This window comes from Pongo pygmaeus, chromosome 3, assembly GCF_028885625.2.
Source record: "Pongo pygmaeus isolate AG05252 chromosome 3, NHGRI_mPonPyg2-v2.0_pri, whole genome shotgun sequence".
Taxonomy (NCBI): domain Eukaryota; kingdom Metazoa; phylum Chordata; class Mammalia; order Primates; family Hominidae; genus Pongo; species Pongo pygmaeus.
The window spans coordinates 2168319-2185821 of record NC_072376.2 but is presented as its reverse complement, the minus strand read 5'-3'; the positions used below and the strand labels follow the sequence as shown (position 1 = coordinate 2185821).

The 17503-nt window shown below is 44.0% G+C and overlaps 1 protein-coding gene across 2 annotated transcripts in view; it reads left to right on the top strand.

Annotated features, from left to right (window-relative positions):
• The window catches only part of LOC129035766 (HAUS augmin-like complex subunit 3), a 169224-nt gene that overhangs the window by 90488 nt on the left and 61233 nt on the right, over positions 1 to 17503 (top strand). The gene's annotated exons all lie outside the window — the stretch shown is intronic.

The window sequence follows — 17503 nt, the reverse complement described above, 5'->3', positions numbered from 1 at the left end:
CCTGTCGCCCAGGCGGGAGTGCAATGGTGCGATCTCAGCTCATGGCAACTTCTGCCTCCCAGGCGCAAGCAATTATCCTGCCTCAGCCTCCCAAGTAGCTGGGACTACAGGTGCATACAACTGCACCCAGCTAATTTTTGTATTTTTTTGTAGAGATGGGGTTTCACCATGTTGCCCAGGCTGGTCTTGAACTCCTAAGCTCAAGCCATCTGCCTGCTTCAGCCTCCCAAAGTTCTGGGATTGTAGGCCCACATCCAGCCTGTAACCACAGTGACAGGTCACCGCACCCAGCCCTCACCTTTGGTTTTTGAAAGTTATTTTTGCGAGGTGTAAAATTCTCAGTTAAAAGGTTTTTTTTCTCAATACTTTGAAGATGTTACTTTCTTCTCACATTGTTTGATAGGAAGTCTTTCATCACTATCTTCATATAATGTGTCTTTTTTCTTTACTGCTTTTACCTTATCACCATTTTTGAAAAATTTGATTATGATATAACATCATGTTTCTTGTATTTGGGATTCATTGAGTTCCTTGGATCTTTGGTTTATGGTTTTCATCAAACCTGAAAATTTATTGGTGATTATTTATTCATATACTTTTTTTTTTTTTTGGGGGGGACAGAGTCTTGCTCTGTCGCCCAGGCTGGAGTGCAGTGGCACAATCTCAGCTCACTGCAACCTCCGCCTCCTGGGTTCAAGCAATTCTCCTGCCTCAGCCTCCTGAGTAGCTGGGATTACAGGAGCATGCCACCATGCTCAGCTAAATTTTTATATTTTTAATAGAGACAGGGTTTCACCATGTTGGTCAGGCTGGTCTCAAACTCCTGACCTCGTGATCTACCTGCCTCAGCCTCCCAAAGTGCTGGGATTATAGGCGTGAGTCACTGCACCCGGCCTATTCACGTACTTTTTATGGGCCTCCTTTTCTCCGCTCTTCATCAGGGACTCCACTTATAATTACATATATTAGGTCAATTTGTCCCATAGCTCACTGAATTTGTCCATAGCTCACTGAATTTGTCCATAGCTCACTGAAACTCACTTTTATTCTTTTCCTTGGATTTTTTTCTGTTTCAATTTGGATAGTTTCTGTTACTATATTGTCTAGTTCGCTGATTGCTCTAGTTCAATATTTGCTTTATTAGAACCTCAGTCTGGTGTCCTCCTAGATATTCCCTATACTTCCTCTAGCATAGTGCTCGTTATACTGTATTATAACATCCTGCACTTCTGTTCACCTCACTGGATTGTAAATTCCATGAGAATGGGAGCCTTTTCTGTGTGCTTCACTGACATTTCCCCAAGCCTGGCTCTGTACCTGGAATGCAGTAGGCACCAAGTGTGTATTGAATGAAAAACTGGGCCAGGCATGGTGGCTCACGCCTGTAATCCCAGCACTGGGAGGCCGAGGCGGGCAGATCACCTGAGGTCAGGAGATCGAGACCAGCCTGACCAACATGGAGAAACCCCATTTCTACTAAAAATTCAAAAATTAGCTGGGCGTGGTGGTGTGCACCTGTAGTCCCAGCTACTTGGGAGGCTGAGGCAGGAGAATCACTTGAACCTGGTAGGCACAGGTTGCGGTGAGCCGAGATCACGCCATTGTATTCCAGCCTGGGCAACAAGAGTGAAACTGTATCTCAAAAAAAAAAAAAAAAAAAGGGAAGAAAAGAAAAGAAAAACTGGATGTCTGATCTACTCTTGAATTGTCTTTCAGTGTCTCAAAATCATTTGGTTTGGGGTCATGATCAGTATTATGGCCTGTTGACAATGTGGGCCAAGCCTGTTCTCCATGCTGGACTGTCACCCTCTTCACCCTGGGCATGAATTGGTCATGGAGTTTTGTTTTTCTAAATCCTCCTCTTTCCCCAACTCGGATACTTTAGAGATCATCTTGTCAATCCTTGTTTTGAAAGCCCCTCTTAGAACTGTCATTTTTTACGAAGGCCTCCTCATGGGAAGGTGTTGAGGACCTTTGTTCTCATTGCACTGCCAGGAGCCACATTCTTAAATCTAATACCTCCTTATCACACGTGGCTTTGAGGTCTCTCCTAATGTTTCTACATCAGCAGAGCCAGTTTTTGTCAATGTCCTCATTTCACTACAGTGCCACTCACGATACTGGCTCAGAATTTATCAACATTATGTAATTCAAAATATCTGACCTTTCACATTGTATTCTTATGAATTCTTTAGTATCTTGAGTTCTCATTTTTCTTGCAGCTTAGTATTTAATTTTTTAAAATGTTATAGCTGTATTAATTGGAAATGTTAAAATCTAGGGATTATTTAGCTGGATATTTGCTTTGGTTTCTTGGTTGGTGAGTCTTTCTCCCCCTTAGTTTTTTTTTTTATTTTCCTAAATATATGCTCACTGTTGCATTAGCATGTTTGTACTAGCTTTTTAGTATCTAGCTGGGATGGAGCCAAATTAACATTTTGTCCTATGGTGATAATACTTTGATATAATTTGTTTCCTTGATTCCTCATGCTTTCACCTGCCTTCAAGCCATTGCTGTTGTTACCTCTGTCGAGATACTTTTTCTGCCCCTAGATCCATGAACACATCTTTCAGCCCAGCTTTCTTGGCCTGGCTGCTGCCTGTTAGTTCTTCTGATTTCAGTGCAGGGGACATGTCCTCAAAAGCCCTGTTCAGTCCCCTGCCCCTATTGGCCTGCCCCTCCCCACACCAGAGCTCAGTGAGATACCCCTTTTCCTAGTAATAAGCTATGGAGCCCAATACAGTGATCATGTGTGTATTCATCATTCAGCTTAAAAGCTTCAACATTACTTGAGTACTTTTGTTGTTGTTGTTGAGATGGAGTTTTGCTCTTGTTGCCCAAGCTGGAGTGCAATGGCACAATCTTGGCTCACTGCAACCTCCGCCTCCCAGGTTCAAGCGATTCTCCTGCCTCAGCCTCCCAAGTAGCTAGGATTACAGGTGTGCGCCACCACGCCTGGCTAATTTTTTGTATTTTTGGTAGAAACAGGGTTTCATCACGTTAGCCAGGCTGGTCTGGAACTTCTGACCTCAGGTGATCCGCCTGCCTTGGCCACCCAAAGTGCTGGGATTACAGGTGTGAGCCACCGCGCCCAGCCTACTTGACAACATTTAAAGCCCCTGTTAATCCTTTCCCAAGTGTGTTCTTCCCAATTCAGCTCCCTTTTCTATTCTACATTTAGTCTTTATCATCCCATTTTAATGCTTGCATTTATTTATTTGTATTTTCTTAAATATATATATTTCCTTAAATGATAGATTATATTTTTGCTATTTTAAAGTTTATATAAATTATAGCATATTGTACTTATAAATTCGCTGTTTTCATTCAACATTATGTTTTTGAGATTTATCTGTGTTGACAGATGTAGCTCTAAATTATTCGTCTTGGCTACTATATAGTATGTCATTGTACAGATATACTAGGTTGTTTCCAATATTTCACTGTTAAAAACAATGCTGCAAGAAAAAAAGTAAATTCTGGGAAGAATATTTTTGAACATGTGCGAGGGTTTCTCTAGCACCTCACCAGTATTGCCTGATGATAGGGCATGCTGGTATTCAACTCTCCTGACATCACTAAACACCCTCCAAATGAGTGGACCGACTCACATCCTCACCTGCAGTGTGATAGAGACCTCATCACCCTGCAGACCACCACACTTGGTATTACCACATTTTTAAGTTTTTGCCAATTTGATGAGTGTGGATTAATATCTTATTGTGACTTAATTCACATTACTTTAATTACTAATGAAGGTCAGTGTATTTTTATGTTTGTCATTTGAGTTTTTTCAATGACTCACTTGTTTATCTCTTTTGCCCATTTTCAGTTTAGCGGTTTGTCTTTTTCTTATTAATTTGTAAAAGTTCTTTATGTATTATGAATACTAGTCTTTTGTGCACTTATATAAATATCTTCTCTCAGTCTGTGGTTGGCTTGTTTTTCTCAGATTGGATTCTATGTCTTTGATTTACAGATTTTTTAAAAATATTGTCAAATTTGTAGTCTTTTCCTTTAAGGTTTGTACCTCTCTGTGTCTCGTTTAAGGAACCCTTTCTTACTTGGAGATCATAAAGATACTCAAATTCTCTCTTTTTTTTCACCTATAGTGTGTTCTATGATAGCAAATTCTCTCTTAATAAAGTTACTTTTTACATTGAGTCCTTAATTCCCTTGGAATTTGTTTTTATTTAGGTGTGAGGTAGCGATCTGATTATTTTTCCATTTGGGTAACTGTTATAGCTATTGTTATTGTAAGAACTACAGTAATTTGTAATGCCTCTGTCATTTGTGAATTTCGACAAATGCATAGGTCTGTTTCTAGGCTCTCGATTTGGTGCCTTTGGTCTATTTCCATATTCTTACCACTCTTAACTTCCTATAGTTTCATTACAGATGTGTATTCCCAGAGCGTCGACTACCTAACATGGTCATCGTTCCATTGCTAGTGATTGCCTTCCCTCTACTGTAGGCTCCTTGAATTTTTTCGATATTTTATTCCAAGAAACAAGCACAGTGTCTACCAGTTGACAAGTAATCCCTAAATGATATTGAAGGAAAGAGTAAAACCGGGGACTTACATCTTAGTTATTGAGTGCTAAATATAGCTAACGGATTATTGGTGGGGGGCAGTTTTTAAGGAAAAATACATAGCGTTCATTCTTACAGCCTATATTCACTAGGTAAAGGAATTTCCTCCAGTAGTTTATATATTATTTAAATATTAATTATTTGTAGGTTATGTGTTTGAAGAACTAGCATTTTTCATAATAGCTGGCACATGGCAGGATTTTGATGAATACAATGAATGAATTCTTCTAGTTAAGAAAAGAGTCTTCTTAAGAATATTTTTAGGCCCAGGCGCGGTGGCTCACACCTGTAATCCCAGCACTTTGGGAGGCCAAGGCAGGCAGATCACAAGGTCAGGAGTTCAAGACCAGCCTGGCCAACACAGTGAAACCCTGTCTCTACTAAAAATACAAAAATTAGCCAGGCATGGTGGCACGTGCCTGTAGTCCCAGCTACGTGGGAGGCTGAGGCAGGAGAATCATTTGAACCCAGGAGGTGGAGGTTGTGGTGAGCCAAGTTCGCGCCACCAGCCTAGGTGATAGAGTGAGACTCCATCTCAAAAAAAAAAAACAAAAAACAAATTTTTAACAGTGAATATGTATTTTTATAGAAGACCCTTTTTACAACTTTAAGGAAAGTTATTAGTTGTTCAAAATACTATATTTAAATCATATATTTAAAATATATGATATTTTGAAGACAGATATTAAGTTCCCACGGGCAATGTATTACTACCTGAAGTTCCTGGGCATAAGCTGCACTTTAGTTTTTAAGGACATCTGGGTTGTTTCCAGTTTTGGGTTGTTAAGATAAGGTTGCCGTAGACATTCATATACAGGTTTTTGTGTGTACTTGTCTTTATTTTTCTGGGATAAGTGTGCACAAGTCAATAGTTGGATCATATATTTTAAAAATATTGCTGAATTCTATATGCTAATATTTATTAAAGGATTTTGTGTGTATGTTTATGACGGATATTAATCTGTCTTCATCTGGTTTTGGTTGCAGGGTACTACTAGTTTCATAAAATGAATTGGGAAGTGTTCCTTCCTCTTGTACTTTTTGGGAGATATCATGTGGAATTGGTGTTAATTCTCCTTTAAATATTTGATAGAATCCTCTAATGAAATCAACTAGGCCTAGATATTTATTTTTGGGGAGTTTTAAAATTAGGAGTTCAAGTTCCTTAATAGTTATACAGTTGCTCATATTATCTCTTTCATATTTGGTGAATTTCAGTTGTTTGTGCTTTTTGAAGAATTGGTCCATTTTGTCTAAGTTGTGAAATTTATGTGTGTGTGGTTTTTCATAGCATTTCCTTATCCTTTTGATGTCTTAGGATCTGTAGTGATATTCCCGGTTTCATTTCTGATATTGATAATTTGTGTCTTCTCTGTTTTTTCTTTGTCAATCTACTGAGAGTTTTGTCAATTTTATTGATCTTTTCATTGATTTTCTCTACTATTTTTTCTATTTTCAATTTATCGATTTCCATATTATTTCCTTTTTCTGCTTGATTTGGGTTTATTTTGCTTTTCTTTTTCTAGGCTTTTTAGGTATAAGCTTAGATTATTGCTTTGAGACTTTTTCTTTTTTCTCATGTATGCATTTTTAGTGCTATAAATTTTCCTCTCAGCACTGCTCTAGCTTTAACCCATACATTTTGACATGTTATAGTTTGTCCAAAAAAAAACTGCATCTGAGTTAAACATGCAAGGGAGAGTTTATTTAAGATTATAGCAATAGGGGAGAGAGATTGAACTCAACTCCAAATACCACACTGGCAGCTGGAGATTTATAGCCAACAGAGGGGATGAGGGTTCAGTAGATGGAAAATTACCAAAAAAATCTTGGCTAGGTATCAAGGATGGCGGGGGTGGGGGTGGGGGATAAAAAAAAAACCCACAAACACGGGTTTTTGTGTGGTGTTTGGCTGGAGTAGAATAGTTATTGTCTAAAGGTTTTCTTTCTCGCTAGGCTGTCCTTTTCCTGGTCCTTTGGCTAATGAGAGCAGGCTTTTGTTAGGTTTTGTTTTTTGTTTTGTTTTGTTGTTTTTTTTGTCTGTGGTTATTGGCATTTCCAGGCTACTGGCTTGTCTGGGACGCATTAGGCAAAAAGAAACCTGGGACTCACCTCTGTGAGATTCTTTGGGTCCCATGGTCCCTAGCCAGTCTGCCTTATTTTCTCCACCTTTCCGAGTCTCTTATACTTGCCCAGGGTTTTAGTTGTATCTTGGGACAGGGATAGGGAACGTGTTTACACAACCTTCCTGGAAGCAGAAGTCTCCTTATTGGCAGCTTTAATCGAACAAAATACTTGATAGCACAGGGGTAGTTTTGAGAAACCCTCCAGTGCATATTTTGTTCCCAGCACCTCTTGCTACTTAGAGACTGCCTGCCCAGTGGGGCTGAGGCCTCTATTACTTCAGAGGGAGAGGGAGTTACAGCTGAGAATAAAGGAATCAGTGTTCAGCTCTGGCTTTCAACTAGAACTTGTGAAAGGGCACAGCAGAAACAAGAAAAGTATCGGCATGAGAGATCAAAAAGTGTTTTGTTTTGTTAATTTTTGAATTTCAGAAGCTTCCTTTTAAATATCAAGACTCAAAGCCTTGTATTTTTAGAGTTTAACATTATAAAGGAAGCCATTGAGTAGAGAGGATGCAAGAGACCCACTTCACAGGAGGGAGAGGGTACCTCCTTGGCTTGGAAGAGGTGCTGAGGGGGAGAGCATGAGAGCAGAACCAAGAGCTGAGCACACTTTGAAAGAGTCTTTGAAAGGCTCTGACTTCCTCTGGCCCCTCTGGGTTAGAAACTCAGAGTGGGGGTGGAAAGCCAGAGGAGGGGAATGCAGCGCCCCACAGGCTGGGTTGCAGTCTCCAGGAGTGCCATGCCGAGGGGGCCGGAAGCAGTGCTCTCCAAGGAGCCTGAGGGGGCTGGAAGCTCCTGTGGTCCTGGGGTCCTGCACTCCCCTGGTATGGAAACCAAGGCTGCCCATGTTTTCTGGGTTCTCACTGGTCCATGGAAGAGAGCTGCGAGATGGACAGCCAAAGGCCAGGTCCACAGGGAGGGTGCCATTGAGCTTCAGGAGGTAGCAGTGTCGCCAGAGCCAGTGCCAGGGCCCAGTTGGCAGAGGACATATGCCAGATGCTGGCCGTGCTGAGAGCACAGAACGCACCGCAGTCCTTCATGGACACTTCACCAACAGAGCAGACAGGGCAAGGACACGGGCAGCCGAGGCCCACAAGGGCAGGGTGGCCACAGCTGGGGACACAGGACCCTCTCTTCAGGTGCCAGGGGGGTATGTAGGCTCCCACCATCATCCACCACCCCAGACACCACCTTGGGAAGGAGAAGTGTGAGTGGAAGGAGAAGGACAGAGAGGGGAGAGCAGCTGGGCTCTGAATCCACCAGCTGTGAATGCTACACTGACCACACGCTTTCCCCACATGTCTAAACTGGAGGTTGAAATACCACAATCCATGTGTTCAGGCAGACTTTCAGTTGCAGATTACACAAAACCAAACTCAGCTGACCTAAACAATTTGGGGTATGTCTCAGCTTACCTGACCTAGAAGGCTGAAGAAGGGCTAGCTGCAGGCAAGGTTTGATCTGGCAGCCTACATTATGTGGGCACACCCAGCTTCTCTCTGCCCTTTCCTCAGCCTCTTTCTTGCATAGCCTCCCCACGGGTCCCAGCAGGCCTGGGCGGTGCTTGCTGGGTTTCTCTCCTGTGGGGATGCAGAGCGCCTCATGCATCTTCACAGAAGGATGAAGAAGCACGTCTCACAGATGCCTTGGCAAGTGTCTCCCTGTGTCTCCATGGCCTGACAATGAAGTCTGCTGGTTGGCTTAAAGGAGGGGGGTGGTGGGCACTGTCATGAAGATCCGAGTGCCATTTTCTAAACAAAATGGAAAAGAAGGTATTGTGTGGCCCCAAATAGCTGTGTCCTCCACAAGTGGCAATTTTTTTTTTTTTTTTTTTTTTGAGACAGAATCTCACTCTGTCGTCCAGGCTGGAGTGCAGTGGCGTCATCTTGGCCCACTACAACCTCCACCTCCCTGATTCAAGCAATTCTCCTGCCTCAGCCTCCCGAGTAGCTGGGATTACAGATGTACAACCACCACACCTGGCTAATTTTTGTATTTTTAGTAGAGATGGGGCTTTGCCATGGTGGCCAGGCTGGTCTTGAACTCCTGGCCTCAAGTGATCTACTCACCTTGGTCTCCCAAAGTGCTGGGATTACAGGCATGAGCCACTGCGCCCAGCCCAAGTGGCAAATTATTTTATTCCTGTCGTCAGGAGAAATAAGAGTTACAGATTTTAAACCTGTTCCATGCATCAATTTAACAAATCCTGGCCAGGCATGGTGGCTCATGCCACCCATGCACTTTGGGAGGCTGAGGCGGGTGGATCATGAGTTCAGGAGTTTGAGACCAGCCGGACTAACAAGGTGAAACCCCATCTCTACTAAAAATAGAAAAATTAGCCAGGTGTGGTGGCGCACACCTGTAATCCCAGCTACTCAGGAGGCTGAGGCAGGAGAATCACTTCAACTGGCAGGCAGAGGTTGTAGTGAGCCAAGATTGTGCCACTGCACTCTAGTCTGGGCGACAGAGTGAGACTCTGTCTCAAAAAATAAATAAATAAATAAATAAATCCCTTTGAATGTACCAAAAAAAAGGTGAAAGAGCTGTTTATTACTTACCTTTTGAGTTCTAATAGGAAGTGTTCTATTCTGTTTTCCAGAGCCCCAGCCACTCGTAAGTTGTGATTTCCTGGAGATTCTTATAAAATTTTCTTCAGGGCACTGACTTGCACCCCCAGATGAAGAGGACTTTCTTTCCTGATGTAGTCTTTAGGCTCTGTTTTCATTAGGACCCACATAAATGATATAAGTGCTATTTTGAAGTAATTCTAATCAAGGCCTTTACATTGTTGCCATGTTATTTTTCTGCTTTCCTGATGAATATTCCTCCCATATAATATAATTTAAATATCTATCAAAAGATTTATTAGCAAGGTGTTCATACACCACATAATTACTGCTAAATCTGCACTATTTGAAACCCAAATGAACTTTTAAAATCTTTATACTTTATTATTTTGAGTGAATTAATATTTTCCTGTTTCTATCTAGAGTAAACTGAGCCATCCCCTCATTCCATGCATCACCTCACAGTGGGAAGAGGAGCGTTCTGGTACTTTCTGTGCATTGCCTCTTGACGGGGACATATGCAGAGCAGGTTCCACTGTGTGCAGCGCACATTGCTATTTTTTCTTCTATTCAGTTCACCTTTGAAAGTGCTGTTTGTGACCCACTAAGGAACTGGGACCTGCAGTTTAAAATGGATCATCAGGGCCAAAGGCTGGCAGGTGGAGGAGCCTGGCCTCCCTTTGAGTCACGCTGCCCAGCACAGTGACCACAGCCTTGCTGACCCCCAGAGGAACTGTGGGCCCCAAGCTCCGGCCAGCCCTGCTTGGCAGAGGCTCACGCTTCCTCCCTGGGGGCCTGGCCCATTTCCGTGGCTCCTCCCTCTCCCCACTCTGCCCTGCTGGTGACCCAGTGTGGCTCTGCCCTTCCCCTCTGACCCTGGGGCTTGTCCCCTTCCAAGAGGAGGGACTCCTCTCCCTCTGCCCATTTGTTGTGGTCAAGGGTGCCCATCCTTGCTCCTCGGAGCCCACTGCACAAGCACCTCCTTTCCCGGCAGCTTCCACACCTGCGCAGATGCTCACGAGTCTCAACCCTCTTCATTCAGCTTTCCTTCAGAAATCTTAGGGAAAAAAAAAAAAGGCACAGTGATTTCACCTTTTTCTTTTTCTTTTTTTTGAGACAGAGTCTCACCCTGTTGCCCAGGCTGGAGTGCAGTGGCACATTCTTGGCTCACTGTAACCTCTGCCTCCCAGGTTCAGAGTAGCTCAGCCTCCCGAGTAGCTGGGATTACAGACATGCACCACCACACCTGGCTAATTTTTGTGTTTTTAGTAGAGACCAGGTTTCATCTTATTGGCCAGGCTGGTCTCGAACTCCTGACCTCAAATGATCTGCCCACCTCAACCTCTCAAAGTGCTGGGATTACAGGTATGAGCCACTGCTCCTGGCTGATTTCACCATTTTTAAGCCAAATCTTTGGCTTCTCCTCTGAGCTACCCTGTGGGGGTGGCGTTTCCTCAGCTCAACTGGTCACACAGGCTGGAGCCCAGGGGTCCCGGCTGGGCACCAAAGCCTTTGGGCCTCCTGGTATAGCTGTCCCCACCCTTGTTGCCTGCACATCTTGGTGCCAGCCTTCCAGCTCCCCACCCACCTTCCTGCTCTCATCCCTCCAGCCGGGAGAGTCAGAAATGCAAGCCCAGCTCCATAGCTCCAATCCCTAAAGTCTCCAGTGGCTCCCAGAGCTCTTGGGGTAACTAATGTCTGGTCTCCTCACCTGGCTCTTAGGGCTTCGGGTGGTCTGACCCCACCTGCTTCTCCAACCCCATTTCCTGTCACTCTCCATTCATCATCATTTATTCAACAGATGTTTTCTGAACACCTGTGTGCCAGGATGTTCAGGGTGCTTGCACTGTATGGGTCAAAACTCTGCCCTGGCCGGGCACAGTGGCTCATGCCTATAATCCCAGCACTTTGGGAGGCTGAGGTGGGCGGATCACAAGGTCAGGAGTTTGAGACAAACCTGGCCAACATGATGAAACCTTGTCTCTACCAAAAATACAAAAATTAGCTGGCATGGTTGGCATGCACCTATAATCCCAGCTACTCGGGAGGCTGAGGCAGGAGAATCGTTTGAACCCAGGAGGAGGAGGTTGCAGTGAGCCAAGATCACACCACTGCACTCCAGCCTGGGTTACAGAGTAAGACTCTGTATTCCCCACCAACCCGCCTCCCACCAAAGAAACACCTCTGCTCTGTGGAGTCTTGGGGATAGAGGGCATGAGACAGCCAGTACGCATGTGGAATGAGAAACGATGCAGAGGAGAGTGAAACGTGTGGAACGTATGTAGTGCGGGGAGGATTGCCAGCCTCGGGAAAGCAGTGTTAAAGAGGTTGGGGAGGGGGCAGCTGAGCAGAAGCTTTAGTGGGTGAGGGGGGCCACAGGAATGTATCAGGCGGAGCAGACAGAGGGGGCTGCCCATCCAAGCCACTCAAGGGTTCCAGACCCCACATGGGGTCAGGGCCACACTGCCCTTCAGGCTGCAGGTCAGGCTCCACGAGCTGCTTAGGTCTAGTGCAGTGGCTTCATCCCGGCCCAGGTGCCATAGCAGGTGTGCTGCTGTGGCCCTCACTCTGAGCTCTGTGCCAGCTGCCCTTTTCTGTGTTTTTGTTGTAGTTTTCACTTGGATTTTTTTTTTTAATCAAGAAAAATTATTTCAAGAGACCTCTGGCATTGTCTGACAGACTCTGGAAGCAACAGAACCTTGGCTTAGGGCAGAACTGAGTTCAAATCTCAGCTCAGTCAATAGATATGTTACTCTAGCAAGTTACTTAACTTATGGAAACCTCACTTTTCTCATCCATGAAATGATAAAAGTTGCACCTTCTTTGCTAGGTTATTGTGAAAATTATTTATTTTTCATCTTTCTCATTCAGCCACCATTTGTGAATTGCTCCTGTGTGCTGGGCTGTGTAGTAGGTGCTGGGGACACAGTGAAGATGCCGTGGGCCCTGCCTCAGGAGGCTATGTCCAGAGGGCGGAGTGCCGTGTGGCTGTTCTGCACAGCACCTCTCAGGTGCCTCACATAGCCTGGCACCCAGGAAGGCGCGTGTGGGGCGACTGACACAGCTTTCTCGAGACAAGGAGAGCCAGCGTGCCCTCAGGCTGGCCGAGACCCTGTGACTATCACTTTCCTTTGGCTTCATTCCAGAGGCTGCAAGGATATAGTTGACACATTAAAAGCAGGGCTGCCATCACCTTTTCCTTATTTCCACCACCTCCCCAGTTTGGCACCTTCCATCTGGAGCTTCAGTCAGGTAGACAGATGAAGACACCCAGGCCTACACAGTACCTAGGGAGAAAAGCAACAGGCTCATGTACCTCCTGGGTGCAACCCCTTCACCCACAGCTGAAACTATTCCCTGCGTAGCATTTCACTTACAGCTACTGAGGTTTTAACAAATGCCACATTGTAGAATTAAAACGTCATCTCAGCACCTTGCCTTTCACTGAATGTTAAATAAAGGCTGTTAACATTCAATTTTTTTAGATCAATTCTCTCATTTGCAAAAACATACCAAGTTCACCATGAAAACAGATGCTGGGGTGTGCCCCATCGCCATGGCTGGTACTTTCCCCTGCAACCACTCATGGGAGACTTGGGCTGCCCAGAGCAACCCATGAGGGCTGAGCACAGGTGCCTTCCTCTGCGGGGTTTGGCTGGGCTTATTTAACAGGCAGCTGAGAAGTGATCTCCACACATTTTGATGACCCCAGTAACAGTGGAAAATTGTATACCCTAGAGGAGATTAAAATTGTAAGAAAATTATTCCAGTTTGCTTCCATTTCCGTAGTTTGGGGAACTTAAAACAGTCATTCTGCTGTGTGATTGCGTCACTGTGTGCTCTCTCTGCTCGTCTCCAGAGTGCTTAGGAGACACATGGGCATGGTCTCCGCCCCCTGGACATTGGTTGGACCCGAGAGATGAAATGTTCATGGGTGGTCAACACAAGGGGACCAGCTTATGTAATGTAAATAACATGATTGACTCCAACAAATTAGGAGTGTGCTTGTTCTGAGGCTTTCACCTGCAGAAACATTCAGATATCACCATTTGCTGTTGGCCTGGGTGGCCAGCTCCTCACCCGAGGAGAGTAATGGGGAGTCTAGCCCCTCCCAGTAGCGGATGCCTGCAGGTAGTGATCGCTTCTCTATTCTTCTTCCGCGAACGGTTCCCCTGCGTGCTAGCACCTGGTATTGGTCTGTGACGGCAGCCGCTTGCTAGAGTGATGTCTAACTTCGATGCTCTCATGGGCGTGTGACAACCACGCTTTCACCCACACCCCCAGTGTGCTGGGTGACACCCACAGGCTTCTCCCACATTCGGACTCTCACCCGGTGGGACCCAGCTTCCTCCCAGATGTTCGGACTCTTGTTAGTTGTCGCTTCCCACCACAGTCACTTTGGTCACCCTTGGTCTTTGGTAGTTCACGTGCTGTATGTGCTAATTGCTCACGTAGACACCTGTGAGCATGCGTTTGCTCATGAGGCGTTAGGGACGGCACTCTGTCTGATGGCTGTGTGCATCACAGAAGCCCATAGAGAAGCGCAGCATTTCATGTGTTTGGAAATGTGAACCCATGCATATGAACAGATATTCATAGATCTGGCTGGCGCACAGTGCCACAACCAACGGGGAGCAATGCCCATGGAAAGCTTGGCATGGGCTGATACGTCAGAGGACCTTGCTGAAGGGCTGTGAAGGTTGGTTACAGAAGAAACACGTGGTTCTGTGGCCACTTCCTGTCTCCTGATTTCCTGGAACTCTGCCATCAGTGAGGCTGATTTCCCCAGCCTCACTCCTCAGGGGCCTGAAGTACTCTCTCCTTCCCTCAGAGCGCCATGGAGAGTCTCCTGTGACACCCTTTCATTTTGTTCATTTGAACCCTGCGTTATGTGACTTGTATGTGTGATACACACATCATGACAGACAATAACTCCCAGAAGGCCAGATTCGTGTGTGAGTTCATTTTGCGTTGCTGCCCCGCCCTGGGCTGCATATCGTGGTGCTCTCTGTGTAGCGGAACATCATCAGTATTTGGGGGATGTGTGCACAAGGCACAAGCAGAAGGAAGGAGTTTAGTGAAAGGTGGCAATTTGTACATTACGTGTATTCAATTTTTATTACTGACATGCTTTCAATGGCTCTCTGTCTCACTCATTCAGTAAACACGCACATATTACATCCTTTCGGTGTGTAAGGTGCTCCTGGAAAGGGGGATCCAGGTCCCCAGCTGTTCAATGTTGTGATCAGTACTTGGTCTGAACTGAGAGATGTCAAGGATGCTCTTCAGAGCATTGTGACAGACCCCCAGCCTGCTTGATTAGGGAGCTAGAGGAGGTTTCTTCCTTAAGGAATGGAGGAGGTCTGCTTGTGTGCAGATTTGAAGGATGAGGAGAAGTTGTGGTATCAAAAAGGGGGGAGGTTAAAACAATAACGAGATCCCACTACATACCTATTAGAACGACTAAGATCAAAAAGCAAAAAAAAAAAAACAAACAAAAAACCTTACATTATTAATTGGTGAGGGTGCGGAGCAACAGGCACTCATTCATTGCTGGTGGGAATGAAAAATGGTACAGCCACTTTTCGAGTTTGGCAGTTTCTTTGGAAACTAAATGCCATATGATCCAGCCATTACACACCTAGGCATCCACCAAATTAATTTGAAAACTTATGTCCACACAAGAACCTGCACACAAATGCTTATGGCATCTTTATTCATAAGCACCAAAAACTGGAAACAACCAAGATGTCTTTTTAGAAGTGAATAGATAAATAAACTGACACATTCATACTAAGAAATATTATTCAGTGATAAAAAGGAATAAGCTATAAAGCCATAAAAAGGCATGGATGAATCTTAAATTCATATTGCCAAATGAAATAAATCAATCTGGAAAGGCTACATACCACACGATTCCAAATTATGTGACATTCTGGAAAAGGTAAAACTGTAGAGACAGTAAACAGATGAGTGGTTTCCAAATGTTCAGAGCTGGGACTTGGGGACGAGGTTGGATAAGTAAAGCTCCGGGGATTGTTTAGGGTGGTAAAACTATTTTGTATGATACTATGGTGGTGGATAGCTGACACTATGCATTTGTCAAAACCAATAGAATGCACAAAAGCAAGAGTGAACCATAATGTATGTAAATTTTTAAAAGTCATTTATGAAGTCGGGGGATCTCAGGATGGGAGACGGAATGTGACGTATCAATCTAATTATATTAAATTCGTGTGAAACAACCTCATTGGGGAAAGTTGTTGGGGGGCAGGGGGAGAAAAGAGATGCTGACCTGAAACAAACGATGTCTTAAAGACAAAAGGCAGAAGCAACTGAACACAGTTATTGCACTGTAGTTAATAAAGTTGTTTTCCACAGGGGTACAGGTGAACAATTCTGCTACCACTGTGTACATATACTGGAATTAAACATGCAGTATTTGTCTGTCTATACCTGGTTTATTTCACTTAGCATAATGGCCTCCAGGCTCATCCATGTTGCTGCAAATGACAGGATGTCATTCTTTTTATAGCAGAATAGTATTTCATTGTGTATATTTACCACATTTTCTTTATCCATTCACCCATTGATGGGCACTTAGGCTGATTCCATATCTTGACTATTGTGAACGGGGCTGCAGTAAACATGGGAGTGCAGATACTTGTTTGTCATACTGATTTCCTTTCTTTTCCATACATCCCCTGCAGTGGAATTGCTGGATCATATGGCATTTTAATTTTTCTTTTTTTGAGGAACCTCCCTACTGTTTTCCATAGTGGCTGCACTAATTTACTTTCCCACCAACAGTGTATCAGAGTTCCCCCTTTCTTTGCATTATTGCCAGCATGTTATTTTTCTTTTTGCCATTTTTTATAATAGCCATGTAAATTTACATCAGGCTGGCCCCAAACTCCTAGGCACAAGTGATCCTCCTGCCTTGGGTTCCCAAAGTGCTGGGATTACAGGTGTGATCCACTGTGCCCAACCACAGGCAATTTTTATATTTCATATTCTACTACTTTGAATAAGATGCAAAAGGCTTACAAAAGCCATTGAACTCAAAAAAACTGATTTATTTATTTACCCAGATATTGACCATTTCTGTTGCTCATCTTTCATTCCTGAAGTTCCAGGTTTCCCTTTGGAAGCGCTTCCCTTTGGAAGCATTTCCCTTCAGCCTGAAGAATTTCCTGTAGCATTTCTTTTAGAGCAGCTCTGCAGATGATAGAGTACTTTAATTTTTATTCATCTGAGAATGCCTTTAACTCACCTTCATTCCTGGAGGATAGAATAAAGAGCTCTGAGTTGGCAGTTCTTTCAGTCTGTGGAAGTTGTGGCTCCATTGTCTTCTGGTCTGCATGGTCCTTGATAGGAAATCTGCAGTCACTCACATTGCTGTTCCTCAGCATGTAAAGTGTCATTTTACCCTGGCTGCTTTCAAGATTGTTTTTAAATCATAGTTTTTTCAGCAGTTTGATTATGATGTTTCTGGGCCTGTTTATCTTTTAATTTACCATATTTAGGGTTGTTCAGCTTCTCAAATTGGAAAAAGTATGTCTTTCACTAAATTTCAGAATTCGAAGCCATTATTTCTTTAAGAAAACTTTTTTCTGCACAATTCTCTTTCTTTTCTCTAGGAACTAAGAGAACACAATTTGATATTGTATTTTGATATTAGCCCACAGGTCCCTGAGTCTTTGTTTATTGTTCTTCCCTTCTTTAGACTGGATGATTTCTACTGATCTCTCTTCAAATTCAATAGCTGTTTTCTCTGTCATCTCTACGCTATTATTGAGCTTATCCTGTAAATATTGGGTATTTTTTGAGGTATCATGTGATTCTAATGTATAGAAAACTTGAGAGCCACTGACTTAATACCCCAAGGCCTTCATGTCCTCATCTTAAAAAAATGAGGATGACAATGTGGCCTTACCACTTCCCAGGGCTTCTAGGGGGAACTAAGGAGCATCGCTGTAAGACTGCGGGACTTTGATGCTTGGCACAATTCGTCAGATTTAGCCAGGGAGTCAAGACCAACTAATAATGCCCAGTGAGTTCTATTCCCAGACAAAGCAGGGTATTATTGTTCAAGGTACTGCCAAGAATCCAAAGGATGTTGTGACAGAAATTCTCATGATTTGAATAGTTGAAACGGGCTAGAAGCATGTGAACTATTGCACATTGCCCAAGTTGTAAAAGTGTGAAGGTGCTTA